The following is a 23381-nucleotide window of genomic DNA, read 5'->3' as shown; positions in this document are numbered from 1 at the left end:
GTCTCAAGAATATATGTTTTTAGTTATATCCTTTGGTTTTAAGAACGTCAGATATACGTATTTATGTCAAAAGTTACAGTATTACCTTTGTGGGACCATTTAAAAACGTCCACAAACGTTCTGTGTTTGCTGGGTTATTACCAGGTGTGGCACGATATATCGGAGCTTTAACTTTCGACACCAGCACAATGGCTCTAATCAAGATAAACTCTGCTTCGGCTGCTGAGCTGCAGCTGCTACCGGGTGTAGGAGATAAATTGGCCGCTCGCATTATCAAGTTTCGGCATCGCCACGTGATCACGGAGGACAACATTTATGATATCAACCGCCTTCGGGCCAAACCCGAGTTGATGGCTGCTATATCGTTTGAGGTGGACCCGTCCCAACAGGGCCCCGGGCCCTCAGGTCAGGAGGCAGGAAGTCGTTCATCGTCCTTGTCCAGCGAAACGGGTACCCGCCGTTCCTCTAGGGGTGCCGCCAGCGGCAGACAACGTGGACGCCGACCTCAGTCACCAGCTTACTCCAGGGCTAGTGGCCGGCAAGGTACTCGGCAGGGGAGCCCCACCCACCATCGATCGGCTCAATCAAGGAGACGGACAGCTCGACACTCGTCACACAGCTCTCGGACTTCCGATTCAGATGCCTCTCTATCCCGTAGCAGGCGGACAGGTTATCGCCAACAGAAAGAGACCTTCCGCACACCACCTCGGGCGTTGGACTATGACGGGAAGTCAGATTGGGCCACCTTCTACCGCCGTTTCACGTCTTATGCCTCGGAAAAGGACTGGAGCGGACCTACGTTATTGACACAGTTAGGGTGGTGCCTCAAGGGTAAGGCAAGTGATTTTTACAATTACTTACTGGGCAGAGAACCGTCGATCGATTATAATCGCATGATGCATAAGATGATCAAGCGATTTGGCGATAGGGAAGTTCTGGATGTAGCCATGATGAAGTTTAACCAGGCTCAGCAGGAACCAGAAGAGGATATCGCTGATTGGGCAGATAGGGCCCATCACTTGGCTCATTGGGCCTACAAACATGTGCCACGATGGGAAGTGGAACAAATCGCAGTAATGAGATTTGGCCAGGGATTACAGGATAAGAGTCTGGCAGGATACATTTCCAATGCGAGGAACTCCTCCATGGAGGAGGCTATTGATCGGGCCCAAACCTTCCAGCACAATGCCATAGCGATCCACGGTTCCTCAGGTTCCAAAGGATACGACTCCCATCACCGAGTGCCCCAAGGTCCAGCAGTGCGAGTGAATGCAGTGGGAAGGTACTCCCAGTATGAGTGGCCACCCAGGAGTAATGACGCTTCCCGGCGCTCGACACTCGCCCTTCCCAGCTCCCCAGGCACGTCACCGGCTACCAGCTCTTCAGGTTTTGGAATCAACACTTGCCGACCATCGAGTGCGGGCTCGCATCCTTTATCTTCCAGGGGCGTGGAGGCGAAGTTGGACACCTTGGTAGCAGGTATCTCAGAGACCAACGGGAGATTGGACCAGGTGTGTGAGAGTTTGAGGCACCTTACAGTTGCTCTTATGTCACCACAGCATCGCCGTAGCCCATCCCCTAGGCGACCTGTTCAGTGCTACAGGAGTGGAAAAGAGGGTCATTTTGCTCGGGACTGTGAGGAATCCGAAAGGGATGAGGAAGCAGTCCGCCAGCACGGGGACACCTCGGGCAACAGGCCACATGTATCATTTAAGGACCAGAATTCGTCTTTAAACGCTGCCGGGTCGGCTCATTCGGCCTAAATCCGACCCAGTGCATAACAGGCCAAGGAGGGGCATCGGAGCAAGATGCTGACCAGATATTGTCTAGAGGTGTGGAAGACATCTCGGCTCACACTGACAGGGGGGACATGGACATTAGCACATCAGACACATACAACCAGCAGAGTTTGGTTATGCTAAGTGAGAACTCGTCAAGTGAGGCTCCTTCAGGAATCCAATGCAGGACAAAAGTGGCAACTCGGGACCATGCCACTACTGAACAAACAGGTCTGGATCAGGAAGCAAAGCAAAATTCTCACAGGAAGTGGGGCCCGTTAAGACACAATGTGGAAAGGAGGGCTCAGAAGAAAATAAAGAATGAACTAGCATTTGGTCAGTTCTTGGAAGGCATAGATCCAATTGCTTTCCCTTGGGATCCTGGGGGTGAGATGTGGGAAGAGGCTGTCAAAGGACTCACATTCAAGGAGCAGCGCTTCGGTGCGAGGAATATTGTTAGGACAGAGTAAATTCCTAAGAGTGAAGCTGAAAAGAAAAAAAAAAGAAAAAAGGAAGGAGAATAGTGTAGTGTATGCAATGTTGAAACAGTTCGTGTATAGTGCAAAGATAATACGGGTAATAATTGTAATGTTCGTGTATAGTGCAAAGATAATACGGGTAATAATTGTAATGTTCGTGTATAGTGCAAAGATAATACGGGTAATAATTGTAATGTTCGTGTACAGTGCAAAGATAATACGGGTAATAATTGTAATAGGACCCATTCATGAAACCAGACTTTTTACAAAAAGACATGTTATATATAGTGAAACATTTTCCCTCCAATATACCCATTATACTCCAATATAGCACTACCAGGCCTCGCCTCCACATACACTAGCACTGCCAGGCCTCGCCTCCACATACACCAGCACTGCCCCTCGCCTCCACATACACTAGCACAGCCAGGCCTCGCCTCCACATACACTATAAGGCCTCGCCTCCACATACACTAGCACTGCCCCTCGCCTCCACATACACCAGCACTGCCCGGCCTCGCCTACACATACACAGCACTGTAGCCAGCACTAGAATCTAATAATATAATTTTTTTTTTTTTTTTTTTTTTTTTTTTTTTTTTTTTTTTTTTTTTTTTTTTTTTTTTTTTTAGATATATACAGGAGTTGTTACATTCTTGTACAGCCACTAGTACGTGTAGCGTTTCGGGCAAGTCCTTAATCCTATGGTCCCTGGAATACGATCCCCTGCCGCGAAGAATCGTTTTTTCATCCAAGTACACATTTTACTGTTGCGTTAAACAGAGGCTACAGTTAAGGAATTATGCCCAGTAAATCCTCCCCGGCCAGGATACGAACCCATGACATAGCGCTCGCGGAACGCCAGGCAAGTGTCTTACCACTACACCACGGAGAAAATATAAGTGTTTACTTACGATAATATTTGCATGAAGCGTTTGTCCTCTGTCCGCTGACTGCACTGACGACAAAATGGCCGCTCTGTTGATATTAGCGCGAATGATGCTGTGACGTCACAGATGAGGGCAGCAATGCGCATTTCGTCCCTCGACCCTTAATCATTCCCTCGTATATTTAATTGGCGAGACAATTTACTTATCATTTACTTATCTTAGTTAGCAAATAGGGGATATTTGGCTAAGATTTCTGGTAGCAGATCGTTTTGAATGAAATATTTAAACATCTCTGGAACATTTATTATAAAATTGTCTCTGAATTCAATTCAATTCAATTGAAGTCTTTTGGCACTCCATCACATAGTGACAGACGGTGTGCTTGTTGACCCAGTTTACATTTGGTTAGGTCTACATCAGCAGATAATTAGAAATCCCAGAGAGAGTTGAAACACAGTTTAAGCCGAACAGTAGTAACATCTAGAAGTCTGCTGATTTTATTGGATGAACCATAGATGTGTGGCTCCTCTTGCATGATAGTATGATGATAGATGGAATTACTGGTGTCAATTTCACTTTGCCTCAGATCTACAAGATCTTGTTGAAGTTCTCGGTGTACTGCTGCTCTCAGATTGCTCATTGACAATCCAAGACTACACTCATACGTCTCCTTTAAAGGCAGATTCTTTGGCTAACTTATCAGCTCTATCATGCATTCGGAGGTCAACATGAGATGGAGACCACATGAAATGGACTCTGTTACCATCCTTAATAATTTTGTTGTATTTGTGCCTAGCTTCGGACACGAGCATGTTACAGTTATGTCTTAAGGAGTTGAGAGCATTTAAGGATGATAAGGAGTCACTTACAATTAATGTATCAAGTTTGGAGACTTGAACACATTTCAGTGCAAGGAGCAAGCAAATAGTTCAGTCTGAAAGGTAGAGGCCCAATTGTTTATACGGACTCCCCACTCAAAGTATAGGCCATCGCCCATTGTCAGAACAACTGCACTTCCAGCTGCACCCGTGGTGCGGTGTAGGGAACCATCAGTGTATATGATTTGAGAGAGAGAATGCTCTGTGGACAGAGCATCAATATGGCTTAAGGCGTTGAGCTTTGCCTCAAGACGAAGTTTGGGCTGATTTCTAATTTGCTTCTTGGGTAGAAAGGGAGGGATTAAAACTGGAAAGGGTGTAACCTCCCACGGTGCAGGAAAGTGCCGTTGTTGCTTCTCTTGGTACAAATCATGAACCTGATACATTCTGAGTTGAGTTCCAGTTTTTGTTATACATTTGCAACAATGCTGATCTTCAATAAAGAAATTCTGGAGGGCTTCTGTGCAAGAACTAGGATGAGTTAGCCTAAGCATTTTAATACTAATTTGACAGTTAATTTCAGTAACACGATCAACAACGCTCGGAATATTAAGTTCCTTTCTCATATTAAGTATCTTTTGTTGTACGAGGGCACCCAAGGATTATCCTCAAGGCTTCGTTCTGCAATTTTTCAAGCCCTCCAAGCTTTCTTTCAGGCATCAAAACAAGCAGAGGTGCAGCATAATCCACTAAAGATCTGATGTATGCAAGGTACATCATTTTGACAATTGTGACATTGGCACCATAGCCTGAGTGATAACCTGCAACAGCCTTGAGAGCTCGGAGCCTCTCTTTATACTGACGACAGAGTCTGAATACAACAGGACTATACAGTGGCACCTCAAGGCCAAGGTATTTGAATCTGTTTACATAGTCAAGCTGGGAGCCATCAGACAATTGCATCTTGCGAACAGCTCCTCCCTGCCTGGGTGGGCGCCGATTTAGTATCTTTGTTTTCTCTGCTGAGATAATTAAACCTAGGTCCTGACATGAGTCTAATACAGAGTTAAGAGTGTTCTGCATGTTAGCATACCCAGTGGTGTGTATCATTATATCATCAGCATACCCAGTGGTGTGTATCTATATCATCATCATACCCAGTTGTGTGTATCATTATATCATCAGCATACCCAGTTGTGTGTATCATTATATCATAGGCATACCCAGTTATGTGTATCATTATATCATCAGCATACACAGTGGTGTGTATCATTACATCATCGGCATACCCAGTTGTGTGTATCATTATATCATCAGCATACCCAGTGGTGTGTATCATTATATCATCGGCATACCCAGTTGTGTGTATCATTATATCATCAGCATACCCAGTGGTGTGTATCATTATATCATCAGCATAGCTATAATGATGTGGACGTTGGGTTTGCTCGGTACAGAGTTTAACAGCGTGTTTATTAAGGTATTAAATAAGGTAGGACTGAGGACACCTTCCTGTGAGGTACCTAGTTCGAAGTCTCTTGTTATCATTAATAATTTTGTTGTATTTGTGTCTAGCTTCAGACACGTGCATGTTACAGTATGTCTTAAAGAGTTGAGAGCAATTAAGGATGATAAAGAGTCACAATTAATGTATCAGTTTAGAGACTTGTACACATTTCAGTGCAAGAAGCAAGGACAATAGTTCGGATTGAAGGGGGTAGAGGCCCAGTTGTTTATACCATAATATAAGCTTTTGATACAGTGCCACATAAAAGACTGATTAAAAAGATAGAGGCTCACTATATTGTGGATTCTATATTAAGCTGAATTAGGGCATGGCTATACCAAAGGAATCAAAGATTTAGAATAAATGGGGTTAAGTCGCAACACATGGTTTTACACATGGCCGTTCATGTTTAACAAATTTGCTCTCTTTTTATTCCATCATAGTTGAGGCAGTTGATAGTGGTAAGGATTGTGATGTTGTGTACCTTGACTTTAGCAAAGCTTTTGATACAGTGCCACATGAAACAATGTTGACCTTCAATAAAGACATTCTGGAAGGCTTAATGTGCAAGAGTTAGGATGAGCTAGCCTTAGCATTTTTATACCAATTTGACAGTTAATTTCAGTAACACGATAAACAACGCTCGGAATATTAAGTTCCTTCCTCATGTTAAGTATCTTTGTGGTACGAGGGGCATCCAAAGATTATCTTCAAGGCTTCGTTCTGCAAGTTTTCAAGCCCTTTAAGCTTTCTTTCAGTCATCAAGGCAAGCAGAGGTGCAGCATAATCCACTAAAGATCTGATGTATGCAAGGTACATCATTTTGACAATTGTGACATTGGCACCATAGCCTGAGTGATAACCTGCAACATCTCCAAGAGGGCTTATGGAGCCTCTCTTTACACTGACGACAGAGTTTGAATACAAAAGGACAATACAAGGCAAATTTTAAGGTATTTGAATCTGTTAACATAGTCAAGCTGGGAGCCATCATACAGTTGCATCTTGTGAACAGCTCCTCCCTGCCTGGGTGAACACCCGTTTAGTATCTTTGTTTCCTCTGCTGAGATATGATTAAACCTAAGTCCTGACATGAGACTAATACAGAGTTAAGAGTGTTCTGCATGTTAGCATAACAAGTAGTGTGTATCATTATATCATCAGCATACCCAGTAGTGTGTATCATTATATTATCATGTATTATGATACATGATACAAGGTCTAAATTGATCGATCGAACGATCTAAATTGGGTACTGAAATATGGTCAAAAGATTGGCGGATGCCGTTTAATACTGACAAATGTAAGGTTTAAAGGATAGGTAATGACGATAGATCGAGTTACAAGATATAAGCTAGATGCATGCATGGTGCTGAGATTATGAAGTCGAATTATGAAAGGGATCTGGGAGTTATGATTAGTAAGAATTTAAAACAAACAAAAATCAATGAATAAATGTTCGTAATAAGGCAAACAGAACACTGGGATTCATGTATTGAAACACTAGTAATAATTAAGATATCGGTTCATTGTTCTTCAGATATATCTTGCTCTGGGTAGGCTCCATTTAGATATATATGCACTTCACTTTTGGTCATAGCATATCCACATCATGGATATAAATTTACTAGAATGCGTCCAGCGGAGGATAACAAAGTTAATACCCCAAAATAGAAACCTGTCATATGAAGAAAGATTGTCAAAGCTTAAATTACATTCTCTAGAAAGACAAAGAATTATAGCTAGGTGACATGTGGTTTATGTTTTTGTTGATTTGTTTCTATATTTTCATAAATAAAGCATGCTTACTGTCTTATTCCAAGTTTTACGACAATTTTACAAGGTTTAAAATATAAAGCTCAATATATTTCAGTTTTTTATACAGGAATTAAACATTGATATAACATTATAATAACGTAATGATGTCGTGTAAATAACGTTATATTGACGACATATAAATGTTATATTTATGTTATAAGAACGTAAATTGAATAGGTTTACATAAAGTAAAAAAAAAAAAAGAAATGTTGACTGAAAATTGTTTATTTTTATATATAAAGCATGAAAACATTATAATTCCATAGCATTCACTACTATTTTTAAATTTTTACATAAATCTTAAAAAACTGTGTCTCAAGAATACATGTTTTTAGTTATATCCTTTGGTTTTAAGAACGTCAGAAATACGTATTTATGTCAAATGTATTACATTTGTGGCACCATTTAAAAACGTTCACAAACGTTCTATGTTTGCTGGGTAGAAGAGCTCCCAGAACCTCATCAAACAGGGAGAGTCAGGAGCTGACTGATCTGGGACCAATGTAGTGTGGGCTACAAAGCCCAGCTTTCCATCACAGTTCGACTTCTTTTAGTCTCCCACCCCTCACGTCTTAGAAGTTAAAAAGAGGGTCAGATATCAGCATGTAAATGAATGAGTAAACATTTCATCAACAAACAAGGCCCCATACCCACCATGGAGCCACAATTAGAGGATAGGACACCCAACAAGACTACATATCTACAGTGTAGGGCGTATATCTACAGTGCCCCCCCCCCAGGGGTGCACTGTAGATATACGCCCTACAATCGCAACCATAGGAATCATCAGTCCGTCAAGATATAATGGAAGCTCAGCACGATATAACTGGGCTCAGCAATGAAGGAAAAGATTGACAATAAAGGTGTCCTCTTGCTCGACAATGACGAGTACCACAGTCAGTTTTACGGGGGAGAGGGTGTGCCTCCCCAAAAACCCGGTGTCTAAACACCGGGTTTTTTGTCTTTCAGAAAACATCTGAAAGAATAATCAAGAGTTGTAAAACGTCACAAGGAAATAGCAATTAAACAGGAGAATTGGGAAGGAAAAATTAAACTTAATAGGAAAAAGCATTCAGCACAATTAGCGAAGATGGCAGCAAGAGCATTAGGCTTCAAAAGGACAGAGGACACTGTCCCATGGAGCATCACACTCTAGCATCCGCCAACCAAGCCCCCTCATGATGGCAACGGGCTGGAAAGGGGGGGGGGGGGGGGAATGAGAAAGACGAGAGGGTGAAGAATGCTGCCCAGTGTAACACCAGTGTTAATAGGTAGAGTGGGTGAATTGGAATCATTCACAGAGACATACTGGAGCCTGTCACTAAGGTAAGACTCCAGGTATTGGAGGGATTAACCTCTTACTCCGTAATGTTGTAATTTAAGAAAGTTAATGTGTTAACAGTGTAAAAGTCTTAATGTAGGTCAACAAATAAATGAACAAGGGTACTCATTTCTTCCAAGAGCTGCACATATAAAGTTAATCATACTAATCGGTGCATGATTGGTCCTTTTTGGGGCCTGAAACCATTATGGCAAGAAGTAAGTAAATTTTGTTTTGCTAAATAGGATTAAGGCTGCTTGTAGATTAACTCTTTAAAATATTTTAGACAAAATCTGCAGAGTTCATATTGGTCTATAATTGTTGACTTCAGTGAGATTGACACTTTAATGGACTAAGGTTACTCTTGCTTTTTTTCCCCTAAGTATATCAGGAAAGGTTTGGAGTTCAAATGATTTGTTGTAAAGCAATGAAATGGCTGGAGCTAAAAATCTAGAGTTTTCTTTGAAAATTAGGGTTGGTATGTGAACATATGGTATCTGTGCATGGGGTTCATTCATCCACTGCAAATTACCTGATGCTCATCACCACCCAATAAAAATCTGCTATCAGAACAATAAAATTGTCTTCAAACAACACACAGCCTCTCTGTTTAAATCCCTGAACACGCTAAATATACACTCACTCTACACATTCTCTTGTGCTATTTACATGTACAAAACCTTGTTCCTAAATGCTAATCCTAATCTGAAACTCTCCATTGATAGATGTAATAGAACCCACGAGCACCACAACATAAATAAATATCTGTTTGATATAAATTGACAGTCATGCTAATATAATGGCCAGTAAGGTTTATGTAATTCACAATCATCTTAATATAATTGCCAGTTTGGATAATATAATTGACAGAGAATTATACGAATCAGGATAATATTTTTGCTAATCAAGCTAATATAACTTTGAATCAGGCTTTTTCACCCACAGGGTTATTGATCGATGGAACTGACTACCCATCAACGCCATAACTGCCAAAATGTGCTGAATTTCAAAATATACCTGGAAAAAATCAAGCAAAATGGGGGGGGGGGGAAGGGAACCTTCAACAAGCTGCCAGCTTCCCGTTTTTATCGAGGCCACTAGAGTTAGTAGCCCTCAGGTAAATCGGGTAAAATATTATTCCAAGACAATTACAGCATAACTGATAAAGTTAGGCTAGAGTAATATAAATTTCTGGTAAATTTAGAGTGATGTAAATTTCTAGAGTAATATAAATTTAAATTTCATATCAACATGACTGACAGTTATAAATGCCAATCTGCCTTCAATAAACTCTTCGGTGAAATATTTATAATCGAGAGTATTATTCATAAATATGCCTAAACAAAAAATATAAAATAGACATCAGTTTGCATATGAATCTGATGAGAAAATTCCCTGATTAACCTACATTTCCCTATCAATCAAATGGTCTCATCTTAAGTACGTCTCAGACTGTCTTCTTCACCAGCACCAATGCTAAATAATATTACAACAATAATGTCCATAACTTAGCTACAGAGTATATTACATTTTAAATATATTTTCACAGAGAACAAAAACAGAAAGCACATTATTTACATAAATATGAAGAAAAACATTTACAGCTTTGATTTATCTTTGCTAAACTAAGACATATTTCTATACTTATAGGCAATTTTGAATTTTCCAATAGTGACAGCTTCTCTAGTTCTTGCATGGTCATCTAACTTTCATAAAAGAACAATATAATAAAATATCTTGATCTTTACCTCTCATGGTGAAGTGTATTTCTCAAACAAAATAGAATTACCTTTGAAGAACATCCAACTGACATTGTGATAGCACACTGTTAGATTAAAGTTAAGTTAATATACCATTATGTGCCTCATTATCCTTCAACATTCTCTTATACAATACAATACAATACAATTTTATTTAGGTAAGGTACATACATACAATAAATATTTACAAGGATTGTTTAACTTATAGGTAGAGCTAGTACATACAATGCCTAAAGCCACTATTACGCAAAGCGTTTCGGGCATTCACACTCTAAGTGTTTAGCCTATTATCTGCATGTATCATTTTGTGCGTCTTCATATTACCAAGATGACTGAATCTCTTCCCACACACTGGACACTCGTGAGGCTTCTCACCTGAATGCACTAACATGTGAGTCTTCATACTTCCACCTTGACTGAATCTCTTCCCACACTCTGGACACTCGTAAGGCTTGTCACCTGAATGCACTAACATGTGAGTCTTCATATGTACATGCTGACTGAATTTCTTCCCACACTCTGGACATTCATGAGGTTTCTCACCTGAATGCACTAACATGTGAGTCTTCATACTTCCACCTTGACTGAATCTCTTCCCACACTCTGGACATTCATGAGGTTTGTCACCTGAATGCACTAACATGTGCCTTATTATAGTTCCACGTCCTCTAAATTTTTTGCCACACTCGGCACATTGAAAAGGTCTCTCATCCGCATGCACCATCATGTGAGTCTTCATATTTCCACGCTCACTGAATCTCTTCCCACACTCTGGACACTCGTGAGGTTTCTCACCTGAATGCACTAACATGTGGCGCTTCACATGTGAAGGACTGGGGAATACCTTCTGACACTGTGGACACGGGTGAGTTTTCATCTTCTTTATGATAGGTGCAGTTTGTGTGAAGGTTTTCTCCCCCGGATGTTGGGAGAAGCGTCAAGGCTTGAGTGTTGTTTCTTAGAGTTAGACTTTATTTATTTATTTATTTATTTATTTATTTATGCATATACAAGAATGTACATAAGGAATGTGAGGATACAATTATGGTAATTACAGTCTTGTAAAGCCACTAGCACGCGCAGCGTTTCGGGCAGGTCCTTAATCTAAGAAAATTTTAAGGAGGTAAATACTTGCAAAATTTATAGACAAAAAAATGATAACAGATTACATGGAATGAAAAAAAAAAAAGATGAGAGAAAATTATAGGTACAGTATATTAAAGCACATAGGTAGCTATGATTGATTGCAATGACAGCTTAAAATGGTAGTTGACAACAAATTGGTAGGCACAATACAGCAGAAACAATATAAGATTGATTGCAATGACAGCTTGAATGGTAGTTGACAAAAATTGGTAGTCACAATACAGCATATGGCTAGCACATAAAAGAAGACAGCAATGAACACAATGATAAGGTTGTTTGATATTACATAAAAATTAGGAGATTGGGTACCACTAGGTACAGAGCAAATTAAAGCTCAGTGTAGGAAACTAAATAGATGAAGTTAGGTACTTTTTGGTTTTGCTTTTAAATAAGGCAAAAGTTTTACAGTTTTTCAATTCACTAGGGAGTGAGTTCCATAGACTAGGTCCCTTAATTTGCATAGAGTGTTTACACAGATTAAGTTTGACCCTGGGGATATCAAAGAGATATTTATTTCTGGTGTGGTGATAATGGGTACTATTACATCTGTCCAGGGAGAGTTTCAGAGCATGGTTTGCATTTAAGAACAGGGTTTTGTAAATGTAGTTGACACAAGAGAATGTGTGGAGGGAGTTAATATTTAGCAAGTTTAGAGATTTAAACAAGGGAGCTGAGTGTTGTCTGAAAGCAGAGTTAGTTATTATTCTGATAGCAGATTTTTGCTGTGTGATGATGGGCTTAAGGTGGTTTGCAGTGGTAGACCCCCATGCACAGATACCATAATTAAGATAGGGGTAGATTAGTGCATAATATAGTGAGAGGAGAGCAGAGTTAGGAACATAATATCTGATTTTGGAGAGTATACCAACTGTCTTAGAGACTTTCTTAGTTATGTGTTGAATGTGGGTGCTGAAGTTGAGTCTCTTGTCTAGGAATAGGCCAAGAAACTTGCCATCATTTTTATTACTGATGTTAATGTTGTCTATCTGTAGCTGAATTGCATTTGATGATTTGTTTCCAAATAAGATGTAGTAAGTCTTTTCGATGTTTAATGTTAGTTTGTTCGTTGACATCCATAAGTGGACTTTTTTTAATTCATTATTCACAACATTATTTAGTGTATGTGGGTTGAGGTTTGAGTAGATAAGGGTAGTATCGTCAGCAAACAATATAGGTTTGAGAATATTAGAGACATTAGGCAGATCGTTTATATATATAAGAAATAGAAGAGGTCCTAAGATGCTGCCCTGTGGCACTCCAACGGTAATTGGTAGAGTGGAAGAAGTTGTATCATTGATGGTTACATATTGGTGTCTGTCACTAAGATAGGATCGGATGTAGTCAAGGGCAAGGCCTCGGATTCCATAATGCTGGAGTTTAAATAAGAGGTAGTTGTGATTAACAGTATCAAAGGCTTTTCTTAGGTCAATGAAGAGTCCAATCGGAAACTCATTTTTGTCAAGGGCTGAGTAGATAATGTCAAGGAGACTAATGATTGCATCATTGGTACTCTTTTGGGACCGGAAGCCAAACTGGCAGGGGCTGAGTATGTCGAATTTTACGAGGTAGGAATAGAGCTGTTTGTAAATAATTTTTTCAAATATTTTTGATAGAATGGGTAGATTTGATATTGGTCTATAATTGTTTATGTCCGCCGGATTGCCTCCTTTATGGACTGGCGTTACTCTTGCTTTTTTGAGGATATCAGGGAAGGTGTGACACTCTATAGATTTGTTGAACAGTAGTGCTATGGGTGGGGCAAGGGCATGGGAGGCTCTCTTGTACACAATGGACGGAATTTCACTGGTGTTCCCTGCCTTGGTTTTTAGAGAGTGTATGATGGACACAACATCTGCCGGGCTGATTGGTGAAAGGAGAAGAGAGTTTGGATAGCTGCCTGAGAGATATGTGTTAATATGTGTCTGAGTCTGTGGGATTTTACTTGATGTGAGCACTTGGCGGTCAATGGTGGTGCTTCTTCTTTATGATAGGTACAGTTTGTGTCAAGGTTTTCCCTTAATGCTCGTGCTGGATATCGACGAAGATTAATGGATGACGAAGATTAAGCCACCTAAAAGGTGGCACGGGAATGAATAGCCCGTAAGTGGAGGCCTTTCTGAGCAATTACCAGTATCAATAGATGATACTGGAGATCTGTGGAGGTGCGACTGCACCCTGCGTGACTGCTGGATATCACCGGCTGGTGCTGCTTATATGGAGGCGGTTGCGCACCCCTCTTCACCTAAGCGTTCCAATGTTTTTGTCTGGGTCCACATTTCATTTTTCCTGTTTCTTATTTTTGTTTATAACTAGTAATTTACAATTAACACTTGTATTTATCCTCATGTTTTTCAATCAAAGAATGTACTTGCAATTGTTTCTTTAAACATAATGCCACACGATTATACTTTTAAAAGGAAACAGCTCTCCCATAGGGGATGCACTACTGGGCATAGAGCTGACAAGTGTGTTTTATTTTCACTTTTATTTTATTTATTTATTTATTTATTTATTTATATATTTATTTATTTATTTATTTATTTATTTATTTATTTATTTATTTATTTATATATTTATTTATTTATTTATTTATTTATTTATTTATTTATTTATTTATTTATATATAAGAAGGTACATTGGATTAGTGAAAGTGCATCCCTCTCGTTAAACAACAATTCCTCTCCCTGAGCAAAAGCAGCAGTACACCGAGAACTTCAACAAGGTCTTGTAGGTCTGAAGTTAAGAACATAAGAACAAGGTAACTGCAGTAGGCCTATTGGCCCATACGAGGCAGCTCCTATCTATAACCACCCAATCTCACTCATAAACATGTCCAACCCACGCTTGAAACAATGGAGGGACCCCACCTCCACCACGTTACGCGGTAATTGGTTCCACAAATCAAATCAACCCTGTTACCGAACCAGTATTTACCTAAGTCTTTCCTAAATCTAAACTTATCCAATTTATACCCATTGTTTCGTGTTCTGTCTTGTGTTGACACATTTATATCCCCCTTATGTCCATTCATCCACTTGTAAACCTGTATCATGTCACCCCTAACTCTTCGCCTTTCCAGTGAATGCACCTCCAAAGGATACCTGATCAACCAGGCTGTGACTCATACGTCAGGCTGCGAGCAGCCGCGTCCAACAGCCTAGCTGGTTGATCAGTCCAGCAACCAGGAGGCCTGGTCGACGACCGGGCCGCGGGGACGCTAAGCCTCGGAAGCACCTCAAGGTAACCTCAAGGTAATGCAATTTAAGCTTTGTTAGTAACAAGACACCTGGTGTGGTTCTTAAGCTATATCTTGCTCTGGTTAGGCCCCATTTAGATTATGCAGTTCAGTTTTGGTCGCCTTATTATAGAATGGATGTAAATTCACTTGAACGTGCCCAACGTAGGATGACTAAGTTAATTCCCCAAATTAGAAATCTTTCATATGAAGAAAGGTTAATAAAGCTTAAGTTACATTCACTGGAAAGGCGAAGAGTTAAGGGTGACATGATAGAGGTTTACAAGTGGATGAATGGACGTAACAGGGGCGATATTAATAGGGTATTATAAATATCAACACATAAGAACAAAGGTAACTACAGAAGGCCTATTGGCCCATACGAGGCAGCTCCTATCTATAACCACCAAATCCCACTCATTGTCCACTACTTGTCCAACCGGCGTTGAAACAATCGAGGGACCCCACCTTTCTGAGCAATTACCAGTATACGCGGTAATTGGTTTCACAAATCAACAACCCTGTTACCAAACCAGTATTTACCCAAGTCTTTCCTAAATCTAAACTTATCCAATTTATACCCATTGTTTCGTGTTCTGTCTTGTGTTGATACTTTTAATACCCTATTAATATCTCATTTGTTATGTCCATTCATCCGCTTGTAAACCTCTATCATGTCACCCCTAACTCTTCGCCTTTCCAGTGAATGCAATTTAAGCTTTGTTAATCTTTCTACATATGAAAGATTTCTAATTTGGGGAATTAACTTAGTCATCCTACGCTGGACACGTTCAAGTGAATTTATATCCATTCTATAGTATGGCGACCAAAACTGAACTGCATAATCTAAATGGGGCCTAACCAGAGCAAGATATAGCTTAAGAACCACACCAGGTGTCTTGTTACTAACGCTTCGATTAATAAATCCCAGTGTCCTATTTGCCTTATTACGAACATTCATGCATTGATTTTGTTTTAAATTCTTACTTATCATAACTCCCAGATCCCTTTCGCAATTCGACTTTGCAATCTCAACACCATCTAGCTCGTATCTTGTAACCCTATCATCATTACCTAACCTCAAAACTTTACATTTATCAGCATTAAACTGCATCTGCCAATCCTTTGACCATTTCAAAACCCTATTTAGATAACACTACTATTACCACTTATAACACTACTATTACTACTTATAACACTACTATTACTACTTTTAACACTACTATTACCACTTATAACACTACTATTACTACTTATAACACTACTATTACTACTTTTAACACTACTATTACCACTTATATAACACTACTATTACTACTTTTAACACGACTATTACTACTTTTAACACTTATAACACTACTATTACCACTTTTAACTACTATTACTACTTTTAACACTACTATTACCACTTATATAACACTACTATTACCACTTATATAACACTACTATTACCACTTTTAACACTACTATTACCACTTTTAACACTACTATTACCACTTATAACACTACTATTACCACTTTTAACACTACTATTACCACTTTTAACACTACTATTACCACTTATAACACTACTATTACCACTTTTAACACTACTATTACCACTTTTAACACTACTATTACCACTTATAACAATACTATTACCACTTATAACATTACTATTACCACTTATACATAAGAACAAAGGCAACTGCAGAAGGCCTATTGGCCCATACGAGGCAGCTCCTATTTATAACCACCCAATCCCACTCATATACATGTCCAACCCACGCTTGAAACAATCGAGGGACACCACCTCCACCACGTTACGCGGCAATTGGTTCCACAAATCAACAACCCTGTTACTGAACCAGTATTTACCCAAGTCTTTCCTAAATCTAAACTTATCCTTATTTTTGCTAAAAGGAAAGCAAAAAGAAACAATGAAGTTCGCATAGCAGGGCAAGCAAAGACAAATCCTAAAGGGTTTTTTCAGTTATATCGTACTAAGACTAGGGAAAGGATAGGTCCATTAAAAACTGAGACAGGTCAAATAACAGATAGTGATGAAGAGATGAGTAGTATTTTTAATAAATATTTTGTATCTGTATTTACTAAAGAGGAACTTAACAATATGCCTTCAGCCGAACAAGTCTATGTGGGTGGGGACGAGGACAGGTTGACGAGTTTAGCAGTTACCAGGGAGGATGTTCTTAAACAAATAGTAAAACTCAAACCAAACAAATCCCCAGGGCCGGATGAAGTGTTTGCCAGGGTGCTTAAAGAATGCAAAGAGGAGCTTTGTGACCCACTGTCAACCATATTTAATAAATCAATAGAGTCAGGCAGAGTGCCAGAGTTTTGGAAAGTTGCTAATGTGATACCAGTTTTTAAGAAAGGAGATAGATCACTTGCGTCTAACTATCGACCAATTAGCCTAACGTCTATTGTGGGAAAGTTACTCGAATCTATAATAGCAAATAAAATTCGTCTTCATCTTGAAAAACATAAATTAATAATTGAGTCGCAACATGGTTTTATAAATGGCCGTTCATGTTTAACAAATTTGTTATCTTTTTATTCTAGCATTGTTGAGGCAGTTGATAGTGGTAAGGATTGCGATGTTGTATACCTTGACTTTAGCAAAGCTTTTGATACAGTGCCACATGAAAGACTGATTAAAAAAATAGAGTCTCATGGTATTGGGGGTGCTATATTAAGCTGGATTAGGGCATGGCTATACCAAAGGAAACAGAGAGTTAGTATAAATGGAATCAAGTCAGAGTGGGAAAATGTTGTAAGTGGAGTGCCTCAAGGCTCTGTCCTGGGACCTCTGTTGTTTATAATATATATAAATGATTTAGATTCAGGTTTGAGTAGCAACATTTGCAAATTTGCCGATGATACGAAAATCGGTAGGGAAATTAATTCGGAGGAGGACTCACTATCACTTCAAGTTGATCTAGATAGGGTTTTGAAATGGTCGAAGGATTGGCAGATGCAGTTTAATGCTGATAAATGTAAAGTTCTGAGGTTAGGTAATGATGATAGAGTTACAAGATACGAGCTAGATGGTGTTGTGATTGCGAAGTCGGATTTCGAAAGGGATCTGGGAGTTATGATTAGTAAGAATTTAAAACAAAAGGATCAATGCATAAATGTTCGTAATAAGGCAAATCGGACACTTGGATTTATTAATCGCAGCGTTAGTAACAAGACACCTGGTGTGGTTCTCAAGCTATATCTTGCTCTAGTTAGGCCCCATTTAGATTATGCAGTTCAGTTTTGGTCGCCATATTATAGAATGGATATAAATTCACTTGAACGTGTCCAGCGTAGGATGACTAAGTTAATTCCCCAAATTAGAAATCTTTCATATGAAGAAAGATTAACAAAGCTTAAGTTGCATTCACTGGAAAGGCGAAGAGTTAGGGGTGACATGATAGAGGTTTACAAGTGGATGAATGGACATAACCGGGGGGATATTAATAGGGTATTAAAAGTATCAACACAGGACAGAACACGAAACAATTTATATAAATTGGATAAGTTTAGATTTAGGAAAGACTTGGGTAAATACTGGTTCAGTAACAGGGTTGTTGATTTGTGGAACCAATTGCCGCGTAACATTGTGGAGGTGGGGTCCCTCGATTGTTTCAAGCACGGGTTGGACAAGTATATGAGTGGGATTGGGTGGTTATAGAATAGGAGCTGCCTCGTATGGGCCAATAGGCCTTCTGCAGTTACCTTTGTTCTTATGTTCTTATGTTCTTATCCAATTTATACCCATTGTTTCGTGCTCTGTCTTGTGTTAATACTTTTAATACCCTATTAATATCCCCTTTGTTATGTCCATTCACCCACTTGTAAACCTCTATCATGTCACCCCTAACTCTTCGCCTTTCTAGTGAATGCAACTTAACACAAGACAGAACACGAAACAATGGGTATAAATTGGATAAGTTTAGATTTAGGAAAGACTTGGGTAAATACTGGTTCAGTAACAGGGTTGTTGATTTGTGAAACCAATTGCCGCATAACGTGGTGGAGGTTGGGTCCCTCGATTGTTTCAAGTGCGGGTTGGACAAGTATATGAGTGGGATTGGGCGGTTATAGATAGGAGCTGCCTCGTATGGGCCAATAGGCCTTCTGCAGTTACCTTTGTTCTTATGTTCTTCTTATGTTAAATCAACACAAAGCTGCTATTAGGACAATATCCAACTCTGGCCCCAGACATCACTCGGTACCCCTACTCAAATCTCTGAATATGTTAGAAATTAAGTCACTGCACATTCTCTCATGTGTATTATACATATATAAAACGCTGAACTGTAATGCCAATCCTGACCTCAAAAGCTTCATAGAAGGTTGTAACAGAACCCATGAGCACCACACCAGAAATAAATACAGTTTTGATATTCCAAGAGTACGATTTAATCAAACTAGAAATGCTCTACAAATCAAGGGACCAAGAATGTGGAATGACCTTCCCAACCATGTTAAAGACTGTACATCTCTCAACCAATTTAAGATAAAAACGAAGCTATACCTAATAATTTCCCTGTAACCTACCTTACCCCTCTAACCTACCTCTTACCCCTCTAAAGTGTGGAGTAGCCATATATGTTACGGACAATTTGAAATGTAGTCTCAAAGAGGGAATCAAAACAGAGCCACACACAGAAACTATTTGGATTGAATTAAACGAAAAAGCTAATAATATTATAATAGGAGTAATATATAGGCCACCAAATTTAGACAGAATGGAAGCAAAGCATCTATGGGATGAAATATCTAGAGCATCTAGATCTAACAGTATTTATGTCATGGGTGACTTTAATTTTAGCGGAATAAACTGGTTGAACAAAACAGGGAATAGTGAAGCAGAAGATTTTCTAGAATTAATTGACGATTGCTTTCTTACGCAACACATTAAGGAACCAACACGGGAAAATAATATTTTAGATTTAGTGTTAACTAACAGGGAAACGCAAATTAATGACATCGAAATAGGGAGTGAGCTAGGGAGCAGTGATCACAAAGAAATCAGATTTAGCATAGAATGGAATAGACCAGTAGGAGAAAATTCTGTTAAAGTGCCAGATTTTCGAAAAGCTGATTTTAATAGCCTAAGAAATTTTTTGGGTCAAATTGATTGGAAAGGCTTGGGTATGGGGTGTGGGCCGGTCTTGGAGCGAGACATGAACCCAGCGATAGGTGACTTAAATGGGGATTTCGATGTGGATTCAATATATAACTTATTTAAGAATATTCTAAACAAAGCACAGGAACGTAGTATACCATACAAATTGAATAGATCGTATACTAATGACCCAAAGTGGATAACAAAGAATTTGAAGAACCTTATAGGTAAAAAGAGAGCTTGGTACAAAAGGATTAAAAATGGGGAGGTCACTTTAGAACAGGAATTCGTACAACTGGTTAGAAATGTTAAAAAAGAGATAAGGAAAGCAAAAAGAAACTATGAAGTTCGCATAGCAGGGCAAGCAAAGACAAATCCTAAAGGGTTTTTTCAGTTATATCGTACTAAGACTAGGGAAAGGATAGGTCCATTAAAAACTGAGACAGGTCAAATAACAGATAGTGATGAAGAGATGAGTAGTATTTTTAATAAATATTTTGTATCTGTATTTACTAAAGAAGAACTTAACAATATGCCTTCAGCCGAACAAGTCTATGTGGGTGGGGACGAGGACAGGTTGACGAGTTTAGCAGTTACCAGGGAGGATGTTCTTAAACAAATAGTAAAACTCAAACCAAACAAATCCCCAGGGCCGGATGAAGTGTTTGCTAGGGTGCTTAAAGAATGCAAAGAGGAGCTTTGTGACCCACTGTCAACCATATTTAATAAATCAATAGAGTCAGGCAGAGTGCCAGAGTTTTGGAAAGTTGCTAATGTGATACCAGTTTTTAAGAAAGGAGATAGATCACTTGCGTCTAACTATCGACCAATTAGCCTAACGTCTATTGTGGGAAAGTTACTCGAATCTATAATAGCAAATAAAATTCGTCTTCATCTTGAAAAACATAAATTAATAATTGAGTCGCAACATGGTTTTATAAATGGCCGTTCTTGTTTAACAAATTTGTTATCTTTTTATTCTAGCATTGTTGAGGCAGTTGATAGTGGTAAGGATTGCGATGTTGTATACCTTGACTTTAGCAAAGCTTTTGATACAGTGCCACATGAAAGACTGATTAAAAAAATAGAGTCTCATGGTATTGGGGGTGCTATATTAAGCTGGATTAGGGCATGGCTATACCAAAGGAAACAGAGAGTTAGTATAAATGGAATCAAGTCAGAGTGGGAAAATGTTGTAAGTGGAGTGCCTCAAGGCTCTGTCCTGGGACCTCTGTTGTTTATAATATATATAAATGATTTAGATTCAGGTTTGAGTAGCAACATAAGAACATAAGAACATAAGAACAAAGGTAACTGCAGAAGGCCTATTGGCCCATACGAGGCAGCTCCTATTCTATAACCACCCAATCCCACTCATATACTTGTCCAACCCGTGCTTGAAACAATCGAGGGACCCCACCTCCACAATGTTACGCGGCAATTGGTTCCACAAATCAACAACCCTGTTACCGAACCAGTATTTACCCAAGTCTTTCCTAAATCTAAACTTATCCAATTTATATCCATTGTTTCGTGTTCTGTCCTGTGTTGATACTTTTAATACCCTATTAATATCCCCCCGGTTATGTCCATTCATCCACTTGTAAACCTCTATCATGTCACCCCTAACTCTTCGCCTTTCCAGTGAATGCAACTTAAGCTTTGTTAATCTTTCTTCATATGAAAGATTTCTAATTTGGGGAATTAACTTAGTCATCCTACGCTGGACACGTTCAAGTGAATTTATATCCATTCTATAATATGGCGACCAAAACTGAACTGCATAATCTAAATGGGGCCTAACTAGAGCAAGATATAGCTTGAGAACCACACCAGGTGTCTTGTTACTAACGCTGCGATTAATAAATCCAAGTGTCCGATTTGCCTTATTACGAACATTTATGCATTGATCCTTTTGTTTTAAATTCTTACTAATCATAACTCCCAGATCCCTTTCGCAATCCGACTTCGCAATCACAACACCATCTAGCTCGTATCTTGTAACTCTATCATCATTACCTAACCTCAGAACTTTACATTTATCAGCATTAAACTGCATCTGCCAATCCTTTGACCATTTCAAAACCCTATCTAGATCAACTTGAAGTGATAGTGAGTCCTCCTCCGAATTAATTTCCCTACCGATTTTCGTATCATCGGCAAATTTGCAAATGTTGCTACTCAAACCTGAATCTAAATCATTTATATATATTATAAACAACAGAGGTCCCAGGACAGAGCCTTGAGGCACTCCACTTACAACATTTTCCCACTCTGACTTGATTCCATTTATACTAACTCTCTGTTTCCTTTGGTATAGCCATGCCCTAATCCAGCTTAATATAGCACCCCCAATACCATGAGACTCTATTTTTTTAATCAGTCTTTCATGTGGCACTGTATCAAAAGCTTTGCTAAAGTCAAGGTATACAACATCGCAATCCTTACCACTATCAACTGCCTCAACAATGCTAGAATAAAAAGATAACAAATTTGTTAAACATGAACGGCCATTTATAAAACCATGTTGCGACTCAATTATTAATTTATGTTTTTCAAGATGAAGACGAATTTTATTTGCTATTATAGATTCGAGTAACTTTCCCACAATCGACGTTAGGCTAATTGGTCGATAGTTAGACGCAAGTGATCTATCTCCTTTCTTAAAAACTGGTATCACATTAGCAACTTTCCAAAACTCTGGCACTCTGCCTGACTCTATTGATTTATTAAATATGGTTGACAGTGGGTCACAAATCTCCTCTTTGCATTCTTTAAGCACCCTGGCAAACACTTCATCCGGCCCTGGGGATTTGTTTGGTTTGAGTTTTACTATTTGTTTAAGAACATCCTCCCTGGTAACTGCTAAACTCGTCAACCTGTCCTCGTCCCCACCCACATAGACTTATGCAAATAAACACATAAACCCACATAAACATTTGCAAATTTGCCGATGATACGAAAATCGGTAGGGAAATTAATTCGGAGGAGGACTCACTATCACTTCAAGTTGATCTAGATAGGGTTTTGAAATGGTCAAAGGATTGGCAGATGGAGTTTAATGCTGATAAATGTAAAGTTCTGAGGTTAGGTAATGATGATAGAGTTACAAGATACGAGCTAGATGGTGTTGTGATTGCGAAGTCGGATTGCGAAAGGGATCTGGGAGTTATGATTAGTAAGAATTTAAAACAAAAGGATCAATGCATAAATGTTCGTAATAAGGCAAATCGGACACTTGGATTTATTAATCGCAGCGTTAGTAACAAGACACCTGGTGTGGTTCTCAAGCTATATCTTGCTCTAGTTAGGCCCCATTTAGATTATGCAGTTCAGTTTTGGTCGCCATATTATAGAATGGATATAAATTCACTTGAACGTGTCCAGCGTAGGATGACTAAGTTAATTCCCCAAATTAGAAATCTTTCATATGAAGAAAGATTAACAAAGCTTAAGTTGTATTCACTGGAAAGGCGAAGAGTTAGGGGTGACATGATAGAGGTTTACAAG

General features: G+C 39.1%; 1 long non-coding RNA gene and 1 pseudogene across 2 annotated transcripts in view; one reads left to right on the top strand and one right to left on the bottom strand.

Annotated features, from left to right (window-relative positions):
* The window catches only part of LOC138372373 (uncharacterized), a 369640-nt gene that overhangs the window by 27624 nt on the left and 318635 nt on the right, over positions 1-23381 (bottom strand). The window lies entirely within an intron of this gene.
* The window catches only part of LOC138372356 (voltage-dependent T-type calcium channel subunit alpha-1G-like), a 38417-nt pseudogene continuing 15386 nt past the window's right edge, over positions 351-23381 (top strand).

Source organism: Procambarus clarkii, chromosome 38, assembly GCF_040958095.1.
Source record: "Procambarus clarkii isolate CNS0578487 chromosome 38, FALCON_Pclarkii_2.0, whole genome shotgun sequence".
NCBI lineage: Eukaryota > Metazoa > Arthropoda > Malacostraca > Decapoda > Cambaridae > Procambarus > Procambarus clarkii.
Note: the sequence above shows the minus strand (reverse complement) of the source record. Positions and strands in the feature narration are given on the sequence as shown.